The sequence below is a fragment of the Mus caroli genome, unplaced genomic scaffold (genome assembly GCF_978045245.1).
Source record: "Mus caroli unplaced genomic scaffold, Mus_caroli_1 scaffold_7, whole genome shotgun sequence".
NCBI lineage: Eukaryota > Metazoa > Chordata > Mammalia > Rodentia > Muridae > Mus > Mus caroli.
Genome location: NW_028227262.1, coordinates 50,394,910 through 50,418,782, shown reverse-complemented (window position 1 = coordinate 50,418,782; position 23,873 = coordinate 50,394,910). Strand labels below are relative to the sequence as shown.

The 23,873-nt window shown below is 42.1% G+C and overlaps 1 protein-coding gene and 1 pseudogene across 1 annotated transcript in view; one reads left to right on the top strand and one right to left on the bottom strand.

Annotated features, from left to right (window-relative positions):
* The window catches only part of Mdfic2 (MyoD family inhibitor domain containing 2), a 104,596-nt gene that overhangs the window by 18,093 nt on the left and 62,630 nt on the right, over window positions 1–23,873 (bottom strand). The window lies entirely within an intron of this gene.
* LOC110296903 (rho GDP-dissociation inhibitor 1 pseudogene) lies at window positions 21,533–22,100 on the top strand (annotated as a pseudogene).

Below are 23,873 nucleotides of genomic sequence, written 5' to 3'. Positions count from 1 at the left end.
TATATATATATATGTTATATATATATAACGTGTATAATATATATGTTATATTTTATGTATTTTATATATTTATACTCTGGCCCATGAAGAACTTTATGATGTCCATGCTAATGTTGGGATTCGTGTTCACTGTTAGGCTGTCTATATTTTCCACAGCTTGGTCAGTAAAACACACGCTATGCAAAATATCAGAGGTCACAGAACAAGATCAAGCCTGGTACAGACTATTAGGGCCTGAATTTGTAATTTTTACATTTACATTTTCTTTGAGTACTACCTGAAACCTAGTCCGGCTTCCCATTTGGAATCAGTTCGGCCCAGCCTCTCAAGCAGCTGGGATTACATGTGGGTGCCGACACACAGGACATTCTTATTTTCATATTCAGCAACACTGGGAAATGAATTCAGTAGAGAACAAAGCCAAACTAAGATGTCACATTTCATCCTGACCCATCAGCCAAAGCTGATGGATATTCAGAGAGGGCAGATTTTCAAGGAAAAACCCATTTTTGTTTTTGATTGTGGAGCTGAGGACAAGAAACTTCTATAGACATCTCCGCCATTTAAAGAGAACGGAAGTAAGACATTAATTATTTGACTGCTGCTGCTGCTGCTAGATAGGATAAGGCAAAGCCCTGAATTCAGTCAATCGGACTTCAGGGCAGAATAAGTGAGACACATGTACCTGGCTTATTTTTTCCTCTCTCTCTAATTCTCTCACAGCCTTTAAAGACTTTCCAGTAAAAGCAGTGGTGTTATGTATCACTGGTTTGGTTTGTCTTCTTCAGCAACCCGGCCTCAGAGACATACGATGAAATGTTTATCAAGGGTCTGAAGAGGTGACATTTTAAAGCCCCTTTCAATCAGCCTTAGTGAATCTTTTTTTTTTTTGAAAATGTGAGCAGAAAACCAGAAGTATATTATTTTTCCAGAAATAATAGCAGTGACTGTTCAAGGTGAAAAGGATTAAGAGGTGTGTGTGTGTGTGTGTGTGTGTGAGAGAGAGAGAGAGAGAGAGAGAGAGAGAGAGAGAGAGAAGGAGAGAGAGAGAAGGAGAGAGAGAGAGAGAGGGAGAGAGAGGGGGAGGGAGAGAGGGGGAGGGAGAGAGAGAGAGAGACAGACAGACAGACAGACAGAAGGAGAGAGAGAGGGGCAGGAGGAGTGTAGAGAGTTGTGATGACCTCTTCCAAGGCTCCCCCTACAACTACAAATTTCCAGCTTTGGGACTTTGTCCTTTTGCTTTTGTCTTGTTGGTTTGCTCTTCCTTTTGTGCCTAACTGCCATGAGCAATCCTCTCTGTTTTCTGCTCGCTGTCCCATGTTGCCCGGTAGGCAGACCTTGGCTCATGATATACTTTTATAGCTAGGTTGTGAGCCAGTAACAAGGAGCAGTGCAGACCTAAGAGGCGTTTGAATCTTCTCCCGACATGAAAACAGTTTGCAATTATGAGTCCCCATTTCATTTTTATGCACTTACCTCCAGTTTAATGTTTTAAAGTAGTGTCTCAGGAAATAAAGATGATGTTACCCAAGGAAAAAAAAATAGCAAGCCGCTTTTATAGTTTCATGTACTGGGTGGCTAATGAGTTTAGGGCTCTGAAAAAACATGAATCAAGCCAATCAGGCTATAAACTCAGGCATAAGCGGCAGATCATATACAGCCGGGTGTTTCGCTCTTCGTGTTTAATATAAATGGTAAACGATCAAGCTCTCCTGAAAACACTCTCTACCATGTTAAAGCTGTGTCTGTCAGTTTATTTATCCCAAATCCTTGAATGTGGCTTAAGGTTTCTTAGGCACACTGTTACATATCCATCTCACAAGGATCTGGTAGAGTACTGTCACTGCTTGGGGCTGACGAGGCAGGTGACGAAGGTTCCAGTGGATCCTCCTAGGTGCACAGCTAAAAGCAGAGCTGCACTCAGTGCCTATCTGTGCCTCCAGTTCTTAGAGTCATCCAGGCTTGTTTTCCAGACTACAGTCATCAGATGTGCCAATCAGATGTTGGACTGTTTGCAGAATGACTCTTTCCCTGCTGACTGCCTTTCTTCAAGGTAGTTGATCTTGCTGGTACATCATGAGGAGACACACCTTAGACGTATGTTCAAGGCAGATCTGGGTAAATAATGGTTGGCTTCCCACTTAGTTTGGGAAGCTGCCTATACCTGCTGTCTGGTCCCAGTGGAAACTTCAAGAAGCTGAGTTGAAATCCTCATCATAGCTCTTTAAGTTTCTTCTGCTCTGACTGTCATGGATGTTTTTTTCTTCCTTTTCTGCTGTGATTCCCAAGGCATGCATGCTCGAGCACAGTGTCTGGAGGAAAGCAAGTGCTACCTGCTTTTCAACTGATTGATAAGCTGAGTGACGATTGGAAAGTGGGCCTCTCAACTTTCAGGTGACAGTGGACTCACCCCTTGGGGAGGTATTCTGGATTCAATCCTCTTGCCTTTGCCTTCATTCTCCAAAGGTCTTGGGTCACATCTCCAGCTCTGCCCTCAGTAGCACTCTAGGCTCTGGTTGACTCCACTTCACTGTTGCTGCTGTTCTTGGTGATAATCCCATGGTCCTGGCATCTCTAATACACTGCAGTCTTCTGCAACTAGACTTCACCAATAGCCTCTCATAGTCTCTCTTCATGGTGCCTAGCCTCAACTCCTTTGCATGACCCCTTTAGTCCTGGACCATCAATTGCAACTGAGGCTGCACTTTGCTGGTTAGTTGGAGCTAAGAAGTAGCAGTGATTAAGAAGAGACCAACATCACTGTGGTGAAATCTTCTAGGAAGTGTTTTCTGAGAGCACAAAGGAACTCTGCTCCAAAGACAGCCAAGGTTGTGCTGCAGCAGGACTTGGTAATGTACAAAAAACACCCAGGTGGTACTGGTTTTGAAGGTATGAAGGGATCATGGAGAGCAGCTGAGGATGGCACTGTGAGAGGCCATGGAAGGCCATTGGTAAAAGTGCAGCCTCAGTTGTAATTGATGGTCTTTGTCTTCATTCTCAATATCCAACCAAACTTATCCTTGTCAGAGTTTATATAGTTCTTTAGAAGATAGTTTGTATTAGAATTCTTGCTATATTCAACCTGGTAAAGATTATCACATATTAGTTAGATTATAATTATACTACCAACATATTAGTGTATATTTGAAGAGCCAATTAGTGTACTTTTTGACTTAAAATAACATATGAATATAAATACAAACTCGTTCTTCTAAGAATCTTGTCTGTAGTATCTTATCTCAAGCTCCCAGCAGCCCCATGTTGGTAGATGCAGCAAACTGCACTCCTAGTTTCCCCATGATTATACTGGCACATTGCTACAAAGAACGTATTTCATTTACCACTAATCATAGCTGGGGTTTTAACCAAGGAAGCCAGGCTTGAAGCCGAGGCTCCTAACCAATGAATTGCCCTGTCTGTCTTAGCAAGCATTAAACAGACATGTATTGTGGCATTATGGAATATTATTTAATTACTAAAACATTCCTGCACTCTTTGCTCAACAGTCACCTTCTCAAAGAGGCCTTCCATCTCACCCAGTCTGTGTCAGTCCTTGTCACCATTCCCCTGAGGATCTTCTGGGAATGTCTGCTTTGATTGTCATGATCTAGATGGTTCTTATTCACAGTAAAAAGGCAGAAAGCAGGGAGGCTGTCAAACAGTGTGCAGAGGTGCTCCCTTTCTTTGCCACCCCAAACCTACAAGCATGGCAGCTTCAAGAGTCAATGGTGCCTGGGCCAAGAACCTCCTGTCGGAAGTAATCCAGTAGACCTCAACACCAGCGATTTTAATTCCGTTCCTATTTAATTTTCTGCATTTGCTTATTTGTTTACTCACTTATGGAGTGTATGCCTTTCCACACTTAAGATGCCATCTTTCCAAGGGAGCACCTAGGATACACGGAATACTCAAAAGAGTGGGAAACAAGGAACAAATCTCATGATGGGTGTGCGAGTCCCAGGGGCTGTCAATTCTTCATCTAATAAAATGTGGGTCGCTTCTACTTTTGCTGTTACAAATACTCTTGAAAATAAATGTTAACACGTGTCAGTCTTTTCTCATACTTGTTACTTTCTATAGTTTGAGTCCATAGGAAAAGATTGATATAACTTGCTTTCCAGAAAAAAGTTGGTCCATTTTGACTTATATCAAGAAAACAGGGAAGATTTTTTACTCTGGTTCTGTCGCCAATTTTAAAATTTACCATTACAATAATTTATTTTTATCAATTTGAAGGGAACTTGGATTCTAGTTGCAATTTCCAGCAGCTGAATAAACAGCCTTTCACTGCTACAAGGGGTAGGAAGGATTTCTTTTTTAATGTCCACTGCTTTTCTGTGGAATTTTCCTTCTACAACTAGATTCTGGGTAATTTAGAAAACTCTCATGTTACATGGGATTGGGCACTTAAAATACTTATTATGTATTTATAGATCAATAAATTCTTGTTTCAAGTGTTTATTGGATGGATGCTAATTGGGTTCTTAAAAAGAAAAAAAAAGCCTTGGTTCTTGGGTGGTGACAGATATACCCAGCGGTGGATTTGGATGATTTTTTATTGATTTCCAGGCCTTTACGGACTCATCTTCCATCTATGGTGGCCTTGTACAAGCATGGGGTGAATATAAGGTCTACATAGTCACGCTTGAGACACCAGAAGTCACATCTCACTGGCGAAAGATAAAGAGAGGAGGAAACAGAAAAACAGAACACATGCTCAGCCATTGGTCCTGTGCCTGCTGTGTACCCTGGTGACTTCAAGAATCGATGAAGATGCCCAGCTGAGAGTTTAAGACCTATATTCTTAATGGCTTGCCTGGTAGAAATTTATCCCAGTAGTCTCCAAAGTGGCAAAAGTGTGCCTACAGGGAGGTATGAGCCTATCTAATGAAGATAGAGCATCGCTTTCTATATATGTATATTACAAGTATATTTATTTCATAAGGTAAATTTTTGCATGGTTTATCGTATATTCAAGTTAATATTGTGGTGTTTGTGCCAATTTTCTCTATCTATCTCCCTGTCTTTCACTGTGTCTCTGTATCTCTGTCTCTCTCTTTATGTGTGTGTGTATGCACATATGTATGTACCTGAGTATTAATTAGGGTTAGTGTCCACCCCACTCCAGCAGCTATTTTCCAATTAAAGATTTACAAGATTTCCAGTAAAAAGTTTGGAGACTGCTGCGCTAAGTAAAAAAACCAAGGTCAACACTGTACATCCTCTCCTACGTAAGGAATTTTCTTGTGCTTCCTTTGGGTGCCCAGGGTGTGGTTGCTGGAACGTGGACAGCCACAGCAGCTGCAGTAGTGGCCTGGGTAGACTTTTCCTGTGAGTTTCTATAGTGGTAACAGGATTAACAGGCTCTATTCTGGAAGAACTTGGGTGGCATAACACCTCCCTGCAGAACTATTCCTGACAAGGATGTGCAGATGGAAATGCATATTTATGTCACTTAAAGCCTACAAGAGACACAAGGATTTGAGCTATAACAATAAATAGAAAAAAATCTTCAGCATTTTTGGTAACCCATACTCAAGTGCATTGAGTGTGCTTGGTGAAAGACCTACAGTCTGCTCTTTGTCCAAGCATAAAATATTCAGCATCAAAGCACGTCAAGGTGAATTCTTCCCCATAGATTATTTAGAGTGTTAAAATCAACCTTCCGCAAAGTTAGTATAAAATTTCAGGTCTTAAAAGTAATGGCAATTTTATAAAGTGTTTGGGACATTTCAAAGGGTAAGGGGGGTCTTCTTTTAACTAGAATGTTCATTTGGTCTACTTATTAATAATGGCAGGTCTCTGGAAAATTATCTGCAAAGCCCACAAACTCATTTTAGTCTAGGCTTTCTGGATGAAAGTATTGTCTAGGAGTCTTTGATATAATCTCTCCTGTTTTTATTTTTTTAAAAAAAAATGGGTGAAAACATGGGAAAAGAAGGATACCCACATACATAAAATATGGGATGGACACCCCTGGTAAGGAATCACACAAAACATCAGTCTATTGGAACTGAAGGAAGCTGTTACTTGGCACCTGTGCTGGCTCATGTGAGAGTAAGATAATCCACCTCTGTGCTTTGCTTGCCCTGTCAGGAGCCATAGTTTGGCTCCATCAGACAGTTGAGTAGCCATCTTCTTTTTAATTTTTATTTTTTTATTTTTTTGGAATCGTACATAGTTCCCACTAGACTTTCAAGGAAGAACTTCATAAAGAAAGAGAATCAGTTAACTATGATATAATCGTGATGGAAAGTGAACAGGGGCGATTCAGAGGGGGCATTCTTGAAATAAGGAAGATACAGGAGGTTCAAGTTTAATTACGGAATTAAAATCTGCTTTAAAATCAGTAAAGCAAACCAAATCAAAGTAAGCTCCCACCCCACCCCCCAAAAAAACCCCAAACAACAGCAACAACAACAACAAAAACCCAACCAAACAACAACAACAAAACCTTAACCAGGACCAACACTGTAGAAAGTAGTAACATTGAGAGCAAATATGCTTGTTAAAATCCCCCATAGAATAAAAGTAAAGGACATAGAATTACAGCTGACACCGTAAGGATGTTGTTAGGCAGAGCTTGCAGATCTTTCTCAGAAAGAGTGACCTAAAGAACTGAAGCTGATTGAATATGAGCTTTGTTCAAAAATGGCCCTGGAATAGAAGGAAAGCACATTCCCATAGTTCTTATCATTGGTCAACTTGCCATTTCTGTAAATGAGGATAATAATTTCATCCTATATTGCCAGAAGAAAATTTCCCACCACAAGCTTGTTTCATTTTTAAAGCATTTTGATTTTACTTTTATTTATGTTTGTGTGTGCCTATGCGAGAGCCTGGACAGACTAGAAGAGGACATCGGATCCCCCGGAAGTAGAGTTCTAGGTGGCTGTGGACCCCAAGACATGGGTGCTGGCAACAGAAATCAGGTCCTCTGCAAGAGCCAAAGGCAATCATAATGGCTGAGCCATGCCTCCGGCCTCATAAGCAGATTTCTTGAAATGATTTTTTAAAACCTTATTTTCATTGATAGAAAACCTAGGAAGTTAGGTCTCCTAGTAACACACCAAGCTATAGCCATAATGTCTCACCAGAATGACTGCCCGAGCATGAAACAAACAACCACAACCCTGATGGCCACAGCAAAGCAGAGGGAGAAACATCTCATGAAGCTTCAGTCCTACACAAAGAGCTACACACAAGTGGGGAAATCTGGGATCAGGAAGGATATCCTTCTCCAGGGAAGAGCACACCGATTGCTTTCATAGTATCAAACAGCCACACCTGAAAACATACATGCAGTATACAGACTGAGCAGGCTATACTTATGAATATATATGTATATGCAGATACATATATGAATGCAATAACAATTAATGAAAAAAGAGGCCATGAATTTGCAGGAGAATATACACACTCACACACACACACACACACACACGTGAGGATATGGAAAGGGGAAAGGGAAGGGGGAAATTTTGTTTTTATATTAACCTCAAAAATAAAAATAAAAAAGGAGCAGCTTTGATGTGAAAAGAAATGAACCGTAGAGTGGTACAACTGAACTTGATTCTAAGGCGAATTGCAACAAATAAATTTCGCCATGGTTAGGCTCAGCTCAGGAACCTAGAAGTATACAGGGGTCTGGCACTAGAATGGTGTGTGGGTGTAACATATAAACATAACTTTGAATTAATTTATGTCCTTTATTGTAGAAGGAGCCTAGAAACTATAATCTGGAAATGCTCCGTAGTGCGATCTCTGCCCACAAACATGTTTCCTGCATTATTCAGATGCTGCTGGGCATGTTTAATATGATTCTAGCTTCCCAGTTTTCTCAAGTCTCCAACTTTCTCTTTAAATTTTTTATTTCTATTTTATGTGTATGAGTGTTTTGCCTGCATATATATGTATATGTATATATATATATATATATATATATATATATATATATATATATATATAAAATCATCTACATGCCTACATGCCTGGTACCCCCCATGAAGGCCAGAAGAACCTCTCAGATCCTCTGGAACTGTAGTTATAGATATTTTGAGCTACCATGTGGTATTGGGAATGGAACGCAGGACCTCTGCAAATTGCTGAGGAATTTTCCAGCCCCCGTGTTTTCAAATTTTAATGTCATTTCAATGCAAAATATTTTCAATAAAACCTAAGAAAATATTCTTTTACTGAGTATTGTGTTACAAAATGACATAAAATGTAAATACTTTTGGTATAGTAATGTTTAGAAATGTTTGCTGATTATATGCTTGGGAACAGCTTCAGGTAGGAGTCCTTTCAAAGAGGTGCTATATGCATGGTATAGATAAGAGAATGAGACAGCTGGATTAACTGGTCATTTCGCAAACACTGAATGGTTTGTTCTTTTCAAGCTTTCTTTCTTTTTTTTTTTATTAGACAACATGCAAGCAAATAAATACTGCTCATCTATATTCTTTACTTACTCTGCAAAATATTTAAAAACAAGAATTAAGGGAGAGAGAATTAAGACGCTTGAGAGAAGACTTTGGAAGTGTGAACTTGATGAGAAGATCATTTTGGGTCCACAAAAGATGTCAAGGCCATCAGAGTGGGAAGTATTCAGTAGAGTGAACCACGCAGGATCACAGCATGTTCAATCTTCACATGACTTTCATAAGCACTGTCTACTTTATCTGCTGTCCATCCCAACAACATAGCATATCAGACATACCTGTTTTGTCTGGTATTGCCAATTTCCATTATGTTCTCTCTGATTACAGGACCTCTTCCTTTGTCACCTTACAAAAGTCCTAACTGTCTCTAAAGAACTCAGTTTGGAGTGCACACCTGTAACTCCAGCAATTGGGAAGGAGAGGCAGTTGACTCACATCAAGTTCAAGAGCAGCCTTAATATAAAGTAAGTATCAGATCAAACAATGCTGCAGAGTGATGCCCTGTCTCAAACGAACAAACAAACAGACAGACAGACACCAAAAGAGATCACTGGGCATGCTATATTGCTTATGTAACAAATATTTGTCAACTGTTACTGTATTCAAAAACTCTACCACACATTGGGGATGTGAGATGAATGAAATGTATTTCTGACCCAAAGGGTGATTTTAGGATCTGTGGCCTTTCTTAAGTTGAAAACAAAACAAAACAAAAAAACAAAAACAAAAGGTAATCCCAAGGCTGGGAGATGAGTCAGTGGTTAAGGGATATATTACTCTTGCAGAGGACCCAATTCAATTCCCAATACCCATGTCCACAGCAAGAGGTCCCTATCCTACTATAACTCCAGCTTCATGCGAGATCTACCACCCTCTTCTGGCCTGTACAGGTACTGCACTCACATGATCACATACTCATACACGAACATAACTAAAAGTAAAATAAATTCTTTATTAAAAAAGGATGTTCTCCTTCTGACCATGAGTGTGTCTGTTCATCCACATAGAAAGACAACCACGATGTTCCATTTCTTTTCATTTGTTTGTGTGCATGTGCGAGTATATGTGCATGCTTGTTTCAATAAGATGTTGGGTATCTTTCTTCACTGTTCTCTATTTTCTTTTCAAGTCAGGGTCTTTCACTAAACCTGGGGTTCATTGATTTTATGAGGTTGGCTGACCAATAAGCTTCCAGGATCTGCCTGTGTCTGCTCCACTAGCACTGGAGTTAGACTGGCATTATCAACCTCTGCTTTTTACTTGGATGCTGGCAATCAAAACTCTAGTCCTGCTGTCTAGACAGCAGATACTAGCCATGGCACCATCTCTCTGCCCCATGAAGTCTTTTGTCTGAGCATGGTAGAATGGTCAACATAAAGGTTGATTACCAATGGGTACCTATCAGCTTACCAAAAAGATGCTTTGAATTTCAGTTCTCAGGCCTTTAGCCCTATCTCCTAGCCTCCAAACAGGCATGCTAATATCCAGCACTGCTAATAAAACACTTTCAGATATAAAGTGTTTGGCCATGAAAGTCTCTGGAAATTGAACAGAATTGTAGTATTTTAGATGTACAATGAACTCTAAATGCCAGGTGCTTTCTTCTCTCTGACACCCACCTAAATTTCCATTCATTCAACTCCTCCGAATCAGTTATAATAGTAAAAATAATGATAGCCAGCCTGCACTTCACCCTATGAGGGACTTTGGCTAAGAACATTAAGTGAATTCTCATTGAATCTCCACAATAACATAATGGCAAAGTTATTATGAACTCCATTTCCTTAGGGAAATGCTTCATGGGGAGTAGGCTACCAAGCCTTATTCATTGCAGACTCCTAAACCAGTGCGGATTTGAGTAACAATTTGAATTTTGGCATTTGGAGGCCACTATTCATTCCTTTAGCTGCTAGGAGATATATACAGGTGATGCAAAGATGGATGACTGTGACTTTAAGGGACATCATGGGCTATTTAAAACTGGCCAACATACCCACAGGTCTGAGTGCTCACAGGCATGCCTTTCACTCCACCTCTAATCTGATTTTTGTCAACCAATATAATTTTCCTTTATGACTAATATCTGATCCAAATTCCCCACTGAGTCCAGTCCAGATGAAAGGGTAGAAAGGACAGTAAAATAGATCTTAGACGATGTGAATCAAGTTACTTTGGCTGTGTTCCCACTCCTTCAGAACTGGATGCATATGGTTATGTCTTTATTAAGGCTATTTTCCAACATTACATTCAGGGCACTGCAAAATCAGATGATGATAACCATCGGGCCTCATCCCATCAGCTGGGTAGATGACTTGCCTGGTTCCTCCCTAAGATGCCCAATCAACTGGGCTGTCATAAAAAGGAACAATGGAACTGGGCTGAAACTTCCAGAACCTGATGGTAAGGACTCTGGCTCTTGCCTGCTTCATAAATAACAACAGGTGGCCTTGCCAGCATCCGATACTCTGCCCCCTTTGCTTGTGACTTCTCCTCGTGTCTTCTAAGCTTCTTGTGTTCTGTCTCCTTTACTACAAGGAGTTCCACCTGCTGATTCCTCTGCAAATCTACTACAGGAGAACAAAGTCCCCCAGGTGTGCAGGTTTGGAAACAGCTATGAGATCTGCTCTTGGCAACTGGAGACTTTTTGGAAGTCTAGGTATTCTGCTTTTGAAATTAATGTTTGCCCTAGAGGTGGGAACTGGTGGGCTCGACTTCATTGTTGATCTTGTCACTACTTTAAACTTTCTGAATGAGTTAAGTGAAAATGATACACTTAAGTCACTTTAAGTAATTGGTATATATGGCATTGCTGGTACCTGTGGGCTTTAGTTTAGGACTTGAGAGTGGTGTAGCCCTTCTGTCCAGCAGTTCTTTATAACTGTTCAGTGTGGACTAACTTCACTTTAACTCAATGCATTTGCAGAGGCTCAAAGGGCTGAAAGGTGTAACAGGAACTCCAAAGGAATGATACTGCAGGATTTCCTGGGCCCCCCCAAACTCCCTTGCCACTTACTTATTGGAATCTTCAAACCTGAATCTAGCCAACAATGTGTGTTTTAAGTTATTCCTTAGTGATGTAAACAAATAGAAATAAAGACTATGGCTTTGAGAATCATCTCTACAGTTTGTTGCATCAAGTATGAATCCACTAGATGACCCTTATTTAGTAATCACAGTAGATGGAGAGAGGATCGCTTTGCTCTCTCTAAGAGTTGAGTAAGTTGTCTGAAAGCTCTGCTGTTTTAAAGCAATTGCCTTTGCTGTTGTGAAGGTCACTCTGGGAGGTACCCCTCCCTAGATGATTGACCAGTGAGACTCAGTGGCATGCAGCTGCATTTAGATATCACTTTAACATAGGCTAACTGGGCTTTTAATTCTTCTATGCCTACAGGAGGGCCCTTCAAATTGAAGATCCACTGGAATGACCCAGCCTAGTTGTTGGAATGCATTATTGCATCTACGTGCTGTCATGCCTTCAGCATTTCTTTGATTCCATGAAACTGGAGTTGGAGCAACCCTCAGGCATTGAAGACACTAAACCTTCAAGAACACCTGGCAAATCTTCCAGCCCAGCCTAGGCCTCCTGCGTCAGCTGACGATGATGCTCATAGCTTGGCCTCCTACTTCAGCTGATGCTTGTAGCTCATTCCTTTTAGCATGACCTGTTTGCAGGAGGGGGTCAATAAGTGGAGGCAACCTTCCTACTAAAACTTTCCATTCCTAGTGCACCTTTTTTTTTTTTTTTTAGGATGCAAGGAAACTGATACTCAGATAAAGCAGCTTGCATAAGGATTCACAGCTGAGATTCAAGATTTGGGGATGCTTCCATCCTCCCTGCATGGCAATGTTCACTCCACTTTCAGTGAACCAGAGTAGTGCTTCAGTTCTGAAAGATGGTCTCCTCCTAGAGAATGTTAACTTTGAAAATGTATTTTGCTTTGGGCTGTTTCCAGGTGCCCTCTCCCATGCTTAGCTCCCAAAGAGAAGTCAGAAAGTCAGAGAGACCTCTTTTTTTTTTTTTGGCTGTCACCTGACTTTGAGAGCATCCCAGGACAGAGGCCAGCAGCATCATTCACACACTACTTAAGACACATTGCTGTGGGGTGGATGGTATCTTTTGGGGACGGAGGTCTCTCTAGTCAGCTCTTTAGGCCACTCTCCGTATGGTTAACTAGCTTCTTTCTCTGGATGTTATTTATCCGTCTAACTTTCCCAGTGCTTTTGGGAGTGCCCCAGAGCAAATTCAAGGCCATCGAATGTCTGCCACTAGGCTCTATCAGTGACCCCTTTAAGTCTGTTTTCCATTATCATCTTACATTGCCCAGGCTAGCTTCAAACCCGGAATCCTCCTTGCTTAATATCCCCAGAATTTGGGTTTGCAGATGTGTCTGCAAAATGGTGTTTTGCAGTCAGTCTGACTTTCCATGTTCCCTTCCTGCTCCTCCATTAATTGGGGCTCTCTTTCTCTCTTTATTGTAGCTTGACAAGCTGTCAACAATAGGAATATCACCTTCCTATGTTTCCTCCTGCATATTAATCCCCATTCTTTATCATAGTAGACAGTGGTGAAAGACCAGACAAGAATAAAAGCAAAATCACAATTTTGATTGTACACACACAGACACACACACACACACACACACAACCACAGATAACACAGGGGCCCAGCCTACTGGTGAAGATGTGGACTTGCCCAGCTGACGCTGCCATCTTCCTGATGTTCTTTCTCTATGTTCTACCACCTCTCCTGTTAATCCAGATGTAAGTGGGCTCCAGTTTCCACTAAAGGCACTGCTACTAGCTGAGGAGACATCCCAGTGGGTAAAGCATGTGGCATGTAAGTGTGAAAACTTGAGTTCGAATCCCCAGAATCCATGTAAAACTGGGTATAGTAGCCTGCAACTGTAATCCTTGTGCTTCTACGGGGAAATCTGAGGCAGGGGCAGATGTATCCCAGGAGCCTCTGAGTCTCTGTACCTGGCTTCCTGGCATACGCTACACAAAACAAAGAGACTCTGCCTAAATCAAAATGAGAAAGGAGAACTGACACGTATAGTTGTCCTCTGATTTCTGATCTTGTACAACATGTGTGTATCTGCCCAGACTCACAGGAACACACACACACACACCTCATACATACACAACACACAAGATTTTAAAAAAGAACCACTGAGAGAGAGAGAGAGAGAGAGAGAGAGAGAGAGAGAGAGAGAGAGAGACCGAGACCCCTATATTCTCTTGTTGGCATTTTAAGACTGTTATCTGAGGATGAGAAGGCTCCCTGCAGAAGACACATTTAACACAACACTATAATTTCCACGTTATTCACTAAGTGTCTCACTCTGCCGCTGCCCTCTTGCCACCATGAGTGCCAGAGGCAGTAATGGGGTCAGTGAGAACACTTCTCCAACACTCAGGATCCACCCTCTGAGACCAGTGGAGTTAAATATCAGTCAGACCCACGCTTTGTGTTCTGTCCATTTCCACATTCATCTACACAGCTCTGCCTCCAGTTCCGCTCTCTATTAAAACCATGCGCTTGACAACATCGCTGTAATTATTGCCCCCCACCCCCACACTTAATCATCCAAGAAAGAAAGGAGCTGGATGAAATTCATGGAATGAAAACATGGCATTACATCTTCTTTTACTTTTGCAAAGGGTGGGGAAAGAGAGCTGTGTTTTGACTAAAAATCAGGTTTCCATGAGGATTTTTGATGGGAAACAGACTATGCTGATGGGCTCACTGAAGACAATGGAGGGCAAAGCTGTTTGGAAACTTGACTTTGATATTTCTGGGGTTCTGGGAAAGTTACAGAATAAATACATAATAGTCATTTTTTTATGTAAGAAAAGAATTTTCAAAGCAGTATGTCTCTTTTTAAAATATACACCTTTTTGTACAATGATGAGCTAGCCTACAAAAAAGAATTCTGTTTTATTTTTTTTTTTGTTTAATAGGAGAAAGTAATTTATAATATTGATATGTCAATATGTTTTTCAATAAACTTCTCCCTGGATTTCTCTTGAATTCTCGTCTGTGTGTAAGAATTATAATTATCTGTCTTCCTACCTTGAAAGCACTGTAAGGTAGTCATTTGCCAAGTTCGGCAGCTCCAGGCAGCACTAGAATAGGGATGTCATGACTCCGTTAACAATGCTCTGTTAGTCACACCTTCCTTCTGATAGCGTTCTGTATCTCCCAAGCACTGTGCATCAGAGATCTACCTCCCAGCCTTTCGCTCCTGTGCACAGTGTTATTACTGGAGCCAGTGTATACTGTTTTGGTGCTTTCTGTCTGCTTCAAAATCCTCTTCTCAGTGAACATGATGATGCCATGTTCAGCTCTGGCTGAAGAGATGGCTCTTTGGGCAAAATGCTTGCTGTGTGTATGAGAGTCTTAGTTCAGATTCCAAGAACCCACACCAAGGCCAGCCACAGATGCTTGTTTTGGGACCCGAGTACCTGGGGTTTGGGGGGATGGGAAGAGATGCACAGATCTCTCCTGGTAGGGGTCACCCTGGGGGACCCATCTAGCTTAAACAGGACGTTCTAGGTGAGAGAGACAGACAGATAGACAGAGAGACACAGAGAGACCCCAGCTTAGACAATAAGGTAGAGGAAACAGGGACAATTAGATTGACACCCTGGTATGGATCCCTGTAACCCTTGAAGAAATCTGGTCCTGGCCTTGAGCATCTGTAACACTAGGAGACAGAGACAGGCAGATCCTTGAGCCTACTGACTAGTCCAAATGGCCATGTTCAGTGAAGACATCCTGACTGAGCACGCTAATGAAGATATCCTAAAGGTGACCTCTGGTCTCCATAGGTGCACACATGGGTGCATGTTCCTGCACACATTTGCACATAAATATGCAACAGTGACAGAAACATAACTCCAAAGTTTGTCTTTTTAAACTTTACTTTTGTGTGTGTGTGTGTGTGTTCATGTGCTTGTAATCATGTGAGGTCATAGAACAACTTTGTGGAACCACTGCCCTTTTTCCTCTACTACGTGAGTCCGATGCTTTTGACTTGTCACAAAGCCAGCTTAGCAAGTGCCTCTCTCCTGCTTAGCATCTCATGGGCCCTCATTCTAAGCTTTCTGTACAACATTTGAAAAAAAAAGTGATTTCCCTCTGGATCAAAAGAGACCTAATGTACCTTGAATCAAGGTGAAGTAATGGAGCGAAAGTATATTTTAGTGCTAAGAACACAAGCACTTCAGATTTATTTTCTTTAGAAGTTCTATTCTTTAGCTTAAAATAGACACCGGTATTGTTGAAATAAATTTTAATGAGCTCCATTTAGACAAATGTTGCTTGTGGAAAGAGTGCTGGTCTCCCAGAACTTGAAAATCTTGGTATCAAAGCTTTGATCCCTCACCTCCCAGCAATGTGTCTTTGGATATGATGCTTATGTGATTAAAAGGGATCTGGAGGGAGGGAAGCCTACCAGGTTGCTCTTCAGTTTTTCTCCATATTGGGGAAGATGATAGACATGCCTCAGGATTGATGAAAGGTCCCTTTTTTTTAAATAAATGAACTCTTGGGAGCTGGGAGATGGCTCAGTGGGTAAAGATGCCCGGGATGTGAGTCTGTTGGCTAGAACTAGAGAGTTGAGACCCACGTAAGAAGCTGGAGTTGGTGACGGTGCACATCTGAAATTCCACAGTTTCCATTGTGAGATGGGCAGCTGAGGAAGAAGAATTGACTGGAAGGTCCCAGGCCAACTACACTGAGAGTGTGCAGTGTGGCAAGGAGAAAAAAAAAAGCCTAAGTAGTGGCCCTGTGATCTTCACACATGAATGGTGACACTCTTGTACTTTCACTCCATTTATGCAAACTTTGCTCTCTCTCTCTCTCTCTCTCTCTCTCTCTCTCTCTCTCTCTCTCTCTGTGTGTGTGTGTGTGTGTGTGTGTGTGCTTTCCCCCCTCTTTCCCTTCCTCCTCTCTTTCTCTTCTTCCCCTTCCCCCTCCCCAGTTGCTCCCATCCATTAGTTATAGCACCATACCTTCCTTCCTTTGAAGGAAGACAGCTGTTAACAGTTCACCTACTAATTCAAGAAACTTTCCAGACTTAACATGTCCAAGTTCTCTGCTTCCTATTTAGAAGCCCAAACAGAGGCTTTTAGAAGCAGTCAAGCTGGGTCTTAGGAAAGCCACTCTGAGGCATGGGTTAGAGAGTGAAGTAGAGTGTGCATCATCATTTTACTTAACTGTCCTTAATTTGGCCTGTAAGTCAGTTACAGGCTTTTCCTGATGCTATTTCCACGCTCACAGGCTGCTGTGATATCCGGTTGTCTCTTTTGTCATCTTTGTTTCTTGCTTCTCCTTCCCCAAAGAACTGAGCACCTTTTTGGATGAAAGCTAAGCCCTTGAATGTAGCAATGCAGAGACGTTGGTGACCTTTGCTGCACTGATTTCAGTAGAGTGCAAGGCTGATGTCAGAGTGAAATGAATGGGAGGGGGGATGCAGACACAGGGAAGTGGAGTTGTGAGCACCAGTGCTCTTCAAGCATGCAATGCTAGCTAAATGGTAGTGTACTACAGATTTCTATGCTTCACAAAAAACTCTGCACGCGGAGTATTATTGCGAGCCTCACTCTAGAAACGTCACAGACAGGAAATCTAAATTGCCAAGGAATGACTGTTTACAACAGAGGTAAAAGAGTAATGTGTTTACTAAAATGCAGATGAGAAACTTTAGTAATTTCAGATTTGAGTAGGTCAGTGCCATCATTTGACTATCATGTGCTAGCCATGAACATCATGTGCTGAATATTTCAATATTTAGAACTGAGAAAGGAGTTAACTGTGGTGTGGTCTTCTCTACTCTTAAGTAAGAGGCCTAAATATCAACAAAGTCAAACCATGTGATAATACCCAAAGCAGGAGAAAATATACAGTTAAGCTATTTCATATTTCATTGTAAATGGAAAACCCTGAGCAAGAAAATCAAAGGTTAATTTGAAAAGTAAGCCATGCTATCCTCTTTATCATAAGTACTCTTTCCTAACACTCAAAGAAATTGCATGTGCTGTGACTAATTATGAGCTACTAAAAGATTATCATTCGTGCATAAAATTTTAGTAATATTTTTACTTACCTTATTTATTTAACTTTTTGAGATGTGTTTATTTTTATTTTCTGTATTTGTGTCTTTTAGATACATAAACATCTGTGCACCATATGTGTGCAGTACCCTTAATGATCAGGAGAGGGCCCCAGATGTCTTTGGAACTGCAGTTACAGAAGGTTATGAGCCACCTTGTGGATGTTGGAAATGGAACTTGGGTCTTCTGTGAGAGCAGCAATTGCTCTTAACTGCAAAATCTAGTGGAAAGATACTGGGAAGTCTGGGTAGTAAATTCCAGGACTGAGACTGTGGAGTCCCCCATAGAACACCCAAATGTTTGTGTGACCTTTATTTTAATTTAATTATCAGCATTATTGCATGCCTGTATGAAGGAGAATCCTTCCAAGAAGGAAAGTGGCTTAAGAATCTAGAGACCAAAAAAAAAAAAAAAAAAAGAATCTAATGCTCGAGTAGTGTCAAGACTGATGCATGTGCGGAAAGATGCCTAGTGAGGACATGAATAGATCTAATGTATCAAACATACAGAGAGAAAGCTCTCAGAATTTTGTTGTTTTGTTCATAAGGATTGAAGCCAATGGCCAAGGCTGACTGTATCGAGCTGAGACTGTTTGTTCCTCTAGCCATGTACCTGAGCAGAAGGCTTTAGCTCCTTGCACAACGGTGAGATCTATACGTTGATCTTGCCCAAAAGACATGTTGGACATAATATGCATCATTCCATGTGGGTCTTACACAATGCCACATGGTTTCTTATAGTTTATTCTGTGTTTGATGGTCAGAAGAAGGCAGAAAGTACAGAAGAATGTTACAGAGGACCCTAGAGATGTCAGGGCCACAGGAAACAAAAGCCTGTGTCACTGAGTATCAGGAGCCACCTAGGGATTCTAATTGCATGGAGTTTTCCATAGTTAGAAATTATGATTTTTTTTTAAAGTTTTGTAAAATCCAGGAGTCACTGTTTATTACTGCCACTGTCAATCACAAGGCTGATCACATGTCTACTTGATCAATCTTTAGTTGTGCATTCATTGAGGATATATATTGAATACTCATTATAGAACTATGACAAGATGTTTAATACTTACATGGTGTCCTTCAGACAAGAGGAAATAGTCTGTGCTAAATTCTACCACTGCCATCTAGTTTTTAATGGATATTATCCACTGTTTAAAAAGTTGGATCTCTTGGACATGGTGACATTTTCTCAAGATAGAAATAAAAATGATGAGGTTGGGGTTGGAACATGCATAGTTAGACACAGAAGGCACTCACTAGACTGTACTTTGTCTTACAGTCAAGGGCACTATGGTGCACTGGGAGAAGACTATCTCACTTCTTTTAAGAAAGCCAACATAGCTCCACAACACCCAATGTGGGTCTTTTCGTTCTATAGGCTAAAGTAGGAGATCCTTATGCTACACTCCTAGAATAACAATAAAGAATACTTTTTAAAAAATAATCTGCTGTGTGTAGACTGATGTCACACCCATCTTGTTGACAACAAGTACCACACTATGGTTCCCCAAACCTGTGGCGACTTACAGTTTGCATTAGATAAATAGTGAAATAATTAGATATGCTATATCTTACTACAACCTTAGCCAACTGAAGGTCTGAATAAAGGAGATTGCTCTTGAAGCTGGTGGGTGGAAGCTGTGTATTTATTGCTTATGATTTAATATCTCGTCTCACTTAACAAAAGTCAATACGTGTGGACTCTGTTAAGTGCAAGCCCTGATTTCTTACTCAAAGACTCTAGTGCTTCATTTTTAGACTTCTTCACAACTGGTGTTTGGTCTATGCAATACTTTACTCCTTACATCATTCCTTTGAGAGTTTGGAGGCCCACGCACGCTCCAGCAAGACCAAGGGGCACCTATGAATTGAGGTATGTTGCATATCCTCCTGACCTCTGTCCTTGCAGCTTCCTCTTACCAGCAGTTTACTAAAAATATAAATTTGAATTTGAGTCTAAAGATCTAAGTTCATTCACATTTCACTGTACTGACGCTCGGGTGAGCCTCGCAGGCCTGACACAGAAGCATTATGGGGCCCCATCTCTGTTCTACATCTGCAGACATTACCTTCCAGACAAACAGGCCAACGTCATGTGTCTATCAACACACCCAAGGCATTTTAGAATGTGTGTCATGCAGCAGATATAAGATTGCCTGCAAGGGACCAATTGGGAAGCAGAAAGAGGTTTTCTTGAAGGAAACAGGACCTACAAACAATAAACAGGAGAGAAAAGGTAATAACAAGGAGTAGGGGTGACATGTTGCACTAAGATGAGGGCTGCTGATTCTGTGGGCTTTACACACAGAGGACCTAGTTAGTCAGGAAGCCACGCTCCCTCATCTCCTTTCTTCACTTTCAGTGCCAAGTGGTTTCTTCCTCCCTCTCTCTGAGTTGAGCCCGAACCTTTCAGCTCCACAAACTAGTTAAAGTCACGGGTGGGAAGGACCCTGCACCTAAACTGCACCCTAGATGTATTCCGTCACAGGTCTATTGTATAGCTTTCAAAATGTGCAACAGCAGAGGCAAGCCCTGAAGTGTGCTGTGAATGACTTCTGAGTTGTCTTTGAAGATTCTATCTTCATGGACTGAAGAGCTCTCTGGCCCTGCTTGGGTGCTCCTGAACTAATCTTGTGCAGGGCCCTTGCCCTGTTAGTTGCTAATTCAATTCACTTTGCTTTGTCAGTGAAGCACACACAAGTGTGAGAGGAAGGGAGAGAATTAGTAGTGATGAGACAACTTGGGTAAGGAGTCACAAGAACAAGTTCTCATGCTGTTCTCTGTGTGAGCATGAATGTGCCCATATACCCATGTATATGTGCACTTGTGTGTGCCCGTGTGCCTTTTTCCTGCCAGGACTGATGCTGTGTCTACAGCAATCATGGTTTCATGATGGCTGTTTAGTGTTGTAACTCCCCAGAGCAGTATTGTCTACTCCTTCTGCCCGACTCCTGCCTTGCTACTAATGAATGTGTTTGACAGGCAAGGGTCACTTTATTATTGTGACATAATGAATTGGGAGATGTGATTTCCAAGTGCTGAGGCTAACGCAGTGACACTGGCAGGGTGATGTTTTCACCCCAAGGTGCCCCAATTGTATACTTGACACACTTGGAAGAATAAATATTGATCTGCTCTGGGCGGATGCGCACAGTGTGAAATGTTAATGCTTTTAAAGGGCGTTGGATGTACAACATAGCTATTATTATGACTGTTATTATAAGGTATAAAATCACAGCCAGTGTCTTGTCTGTACCCCTATCGTCATGATTACCCCCACATGTTGCTTGCCACTGTGTGTGGACCACTATGCACGAGACTGGGAACCTTGCTGAGGAGCTAGGCCAAGTGCATTGATCTTGAGTCTGCCCACAAAGGAGAAGAAGAAAATAATATCGAGATATCAAGCCCTGGTGTCTTGAGGCTGGGGATTTGCTCAGTGGGTAGAGCACTTGCCTAGCATGAGAGATACCGTGAGCACTGCGTAAACTGAACACAGCTATAATTACAGGACTTTGGAGGTAAAAACAGGAGGGACAGAAGTTCAAGGTCAGACTTGACTACATAGTGAGTTTGAAGCCACTGTCAAAAAACTCTTGAAGACTGCCAGTCTATCTCATGACCTCTACTCCTGCTAGCAGGTTAGAAATTTTACACTTATCTTCCTAGTGTGATTTATTCTTTGGTCTAAAATGTTTTAGGGGCTGGAGTGATGGCTTAGTGGCTTAGAGCACTGACTATAATCTCAGATGCTCCGGGTTCTTCCAGCAGCACAAAATCCTCTGTAACTCCAGTTCCAGGAGACCTGATGTCTGTTTCTGGTCTCCATCAGGCATGGATAAAGTCTACATACATACACACATATAGGAAAACCATGTATATACATAAAAAATCATGTTGGGACGTCCTTCGTCATTTGGTGCGGGAGGGAGCACAAGAGCGGCGGTCAAGCCTCCGGTCAAGCTAGAGGTGAGCATGGCAGAACAGGGACCCACTGCTGAGCACCTTGTGCAGATAGCTGCAGAGAATGAGGAAGACACACACTCTGTGAACTACAAGCCTCCAGCCCAGAAGAGCCTCCAGGAGACCCAGGGAACTGGACAAGGATGATGAAAGCCTTCGAAAGTTGGCCAAGTAGCTGTCTCTGCAGACCCCAGTGTCCCCACTGTCATTGTGACCTGCCTGACCTCTGGAACTGGGCCTGACAGGTGATCTGGAGAGCTTCAAGCAACAGTCGTTTGTCTTGAAGAAAGGTGTGGAGTACCGGATAAAAATTTCTTTCCGGGTGAACAGAGAGATCGTGTCAGGTATGAAGTACACTCAGCACACAGAACAGGAAAGGGGTCAAAATCGACAAGACTGACTACATGGTTGGGAGCTATGGACTGAGGAGTATGAGTTTCTGACACTCACGGAGGAGGCTCCCAAAGTCACGCTTGCTCGGGGAAGTTACAACATCAAGTCCTGCTTCACCGATGATGACAAAACTGACCACCTGTCCAGGGAGTGGAATCTCACCATCAAAAAGGAATGGAAGGACTGAGCTCCAGCTGAGAGGTGGGCAGGGCAACGGACAGACAGAAGGACCGGCATGCCCCACCCTAACTCTCTACCTACCCCAAACCAAAGTGCTGACAGGACCTCCCTCACCATTCCTCCCTAGTCCACTCATACAGTCAGCTCTTCTGTCTCCCCCTCCTCCATGTCCTGCCTGCAGGCCCCTGGGGTCTCTAGTGTCACATTGCTGCCTCTGCCTGTGCAGTGGGGGGACGGGGGCCCCAGCCCAGGCCTCCAATCTTCTGTGTCCCTCCAGGTTCCCTCTGTCTTCCCTTCCTCAGGCTCTGGCTTCTAGAATGGAACAGAACACTGTCAGGGTTGCCCAACTCACCTTCTCTCCATTCCAGCTGAACAACCCTCATCATGAGGAAGGGCTGGGCTGTGTATCCTCTAGTCCCACCACTCCCTGGCCAGGTCATACATCACTGTCAAACCATGATGTCTGCATAAGCAGCTGGTCTCCCCTGTCCTTGCCTTGTCTGCCATCCCCATCCTGGTGACCCACCCAAAGGTGGCCTTGAGTATGCTGCTGTTGCTTCCTGCGGGCCTGGCTAGCTCTTCCACTCCAGGTGGTCAGGGTTGGGAATGGCTCCAGTTGCTAGGGGAGGGTCAATTGCCAAAACTCAACGCCTCCAGCCCCATCTAGGAGGCAGGGTAGGGTGCCTTATTCCTCTGCCTTCTCTAACCCTTGTAGGCTGTACTCAAAGCCCCTGTCCCCACAGAGAGCCCCCAAGGGACAAAGCCAGCTGAGCCTTATTTGTCTCTTTCAGGATCCACTCAGTACTTAAGCCATCACAAATGCCTTCCCTCCAGCCCAAATGAAATTGATCTTTCAAAATTTAAAGCTATGGCCAGTGTTTAACAAATGTTGAAGAAAAAAATTAATGATTACGTAACTGTGATCACCCAAGCCAGTGGGCTTCTTTACCTTTCTTTCTTTTTCTTCTCTTTCTTTCTCTTTTCTTTTAAACCATTTTTTTTTTATTTTCTATGACATGGTCAGTGAGTCCCCTGTCCTTGCCTCTAATATGGAATGCTTTTTTCCCCTTCTAGATATTTCTTTGGCCACTTTATAGCAACCATGTTGGCACCCAAATATGGCCCCTAACCTTCCTAAATGGTATTGTCTCACTGAGACTCCTTTATTCATTCACATACTAGTTACTTTCCTGCTGCTATGATAGAATACCTGACAAAGCAATGTAAGGGACAAATGGCTTATTTTGTTATTTTGGATCACAGTTCTCGGGTACAATCCATTATAGTGAAAAAAAGCAAAGAAAAGAAAAGGAAAGAAAGAAAGAAAGAAAGAAAGAAAGAAAGAAAGAAAGAAAGAAAGAAAGAAAAAAGAAAAGAGAAGAGAAGAGAAGAAGAGAAATCATGGCAGCAGGATTTTGAAGTATTGAGTCACACGGTATCCCATGATTAAAAAGCAGGGAACAATAAAAGTTAGCACTCAGCTCCTGTCTCCTTATTCACTCCAGGACATCGGCCTGTGCAGCATGCTACACAAAGTCATGGTTAGTCATGTCACTTTAATTAATTCAATCTAAATAATCCCTCAAAGCACAACAACTAAATCCCTTCCAAGAATGCTCAGAGGTTCATCACTTAGGTGATTCCAGATCCTGCCAACTTGATAATCTTAGCCATCCCAATCCATACAAAGAGAATAGTATAATTTTAAAGGGTGTTATTACTTGTCAAGTCAATGGTTGCTCAGTAAATATGAACACTCCCCTCTCCCAAAATAAGTCAG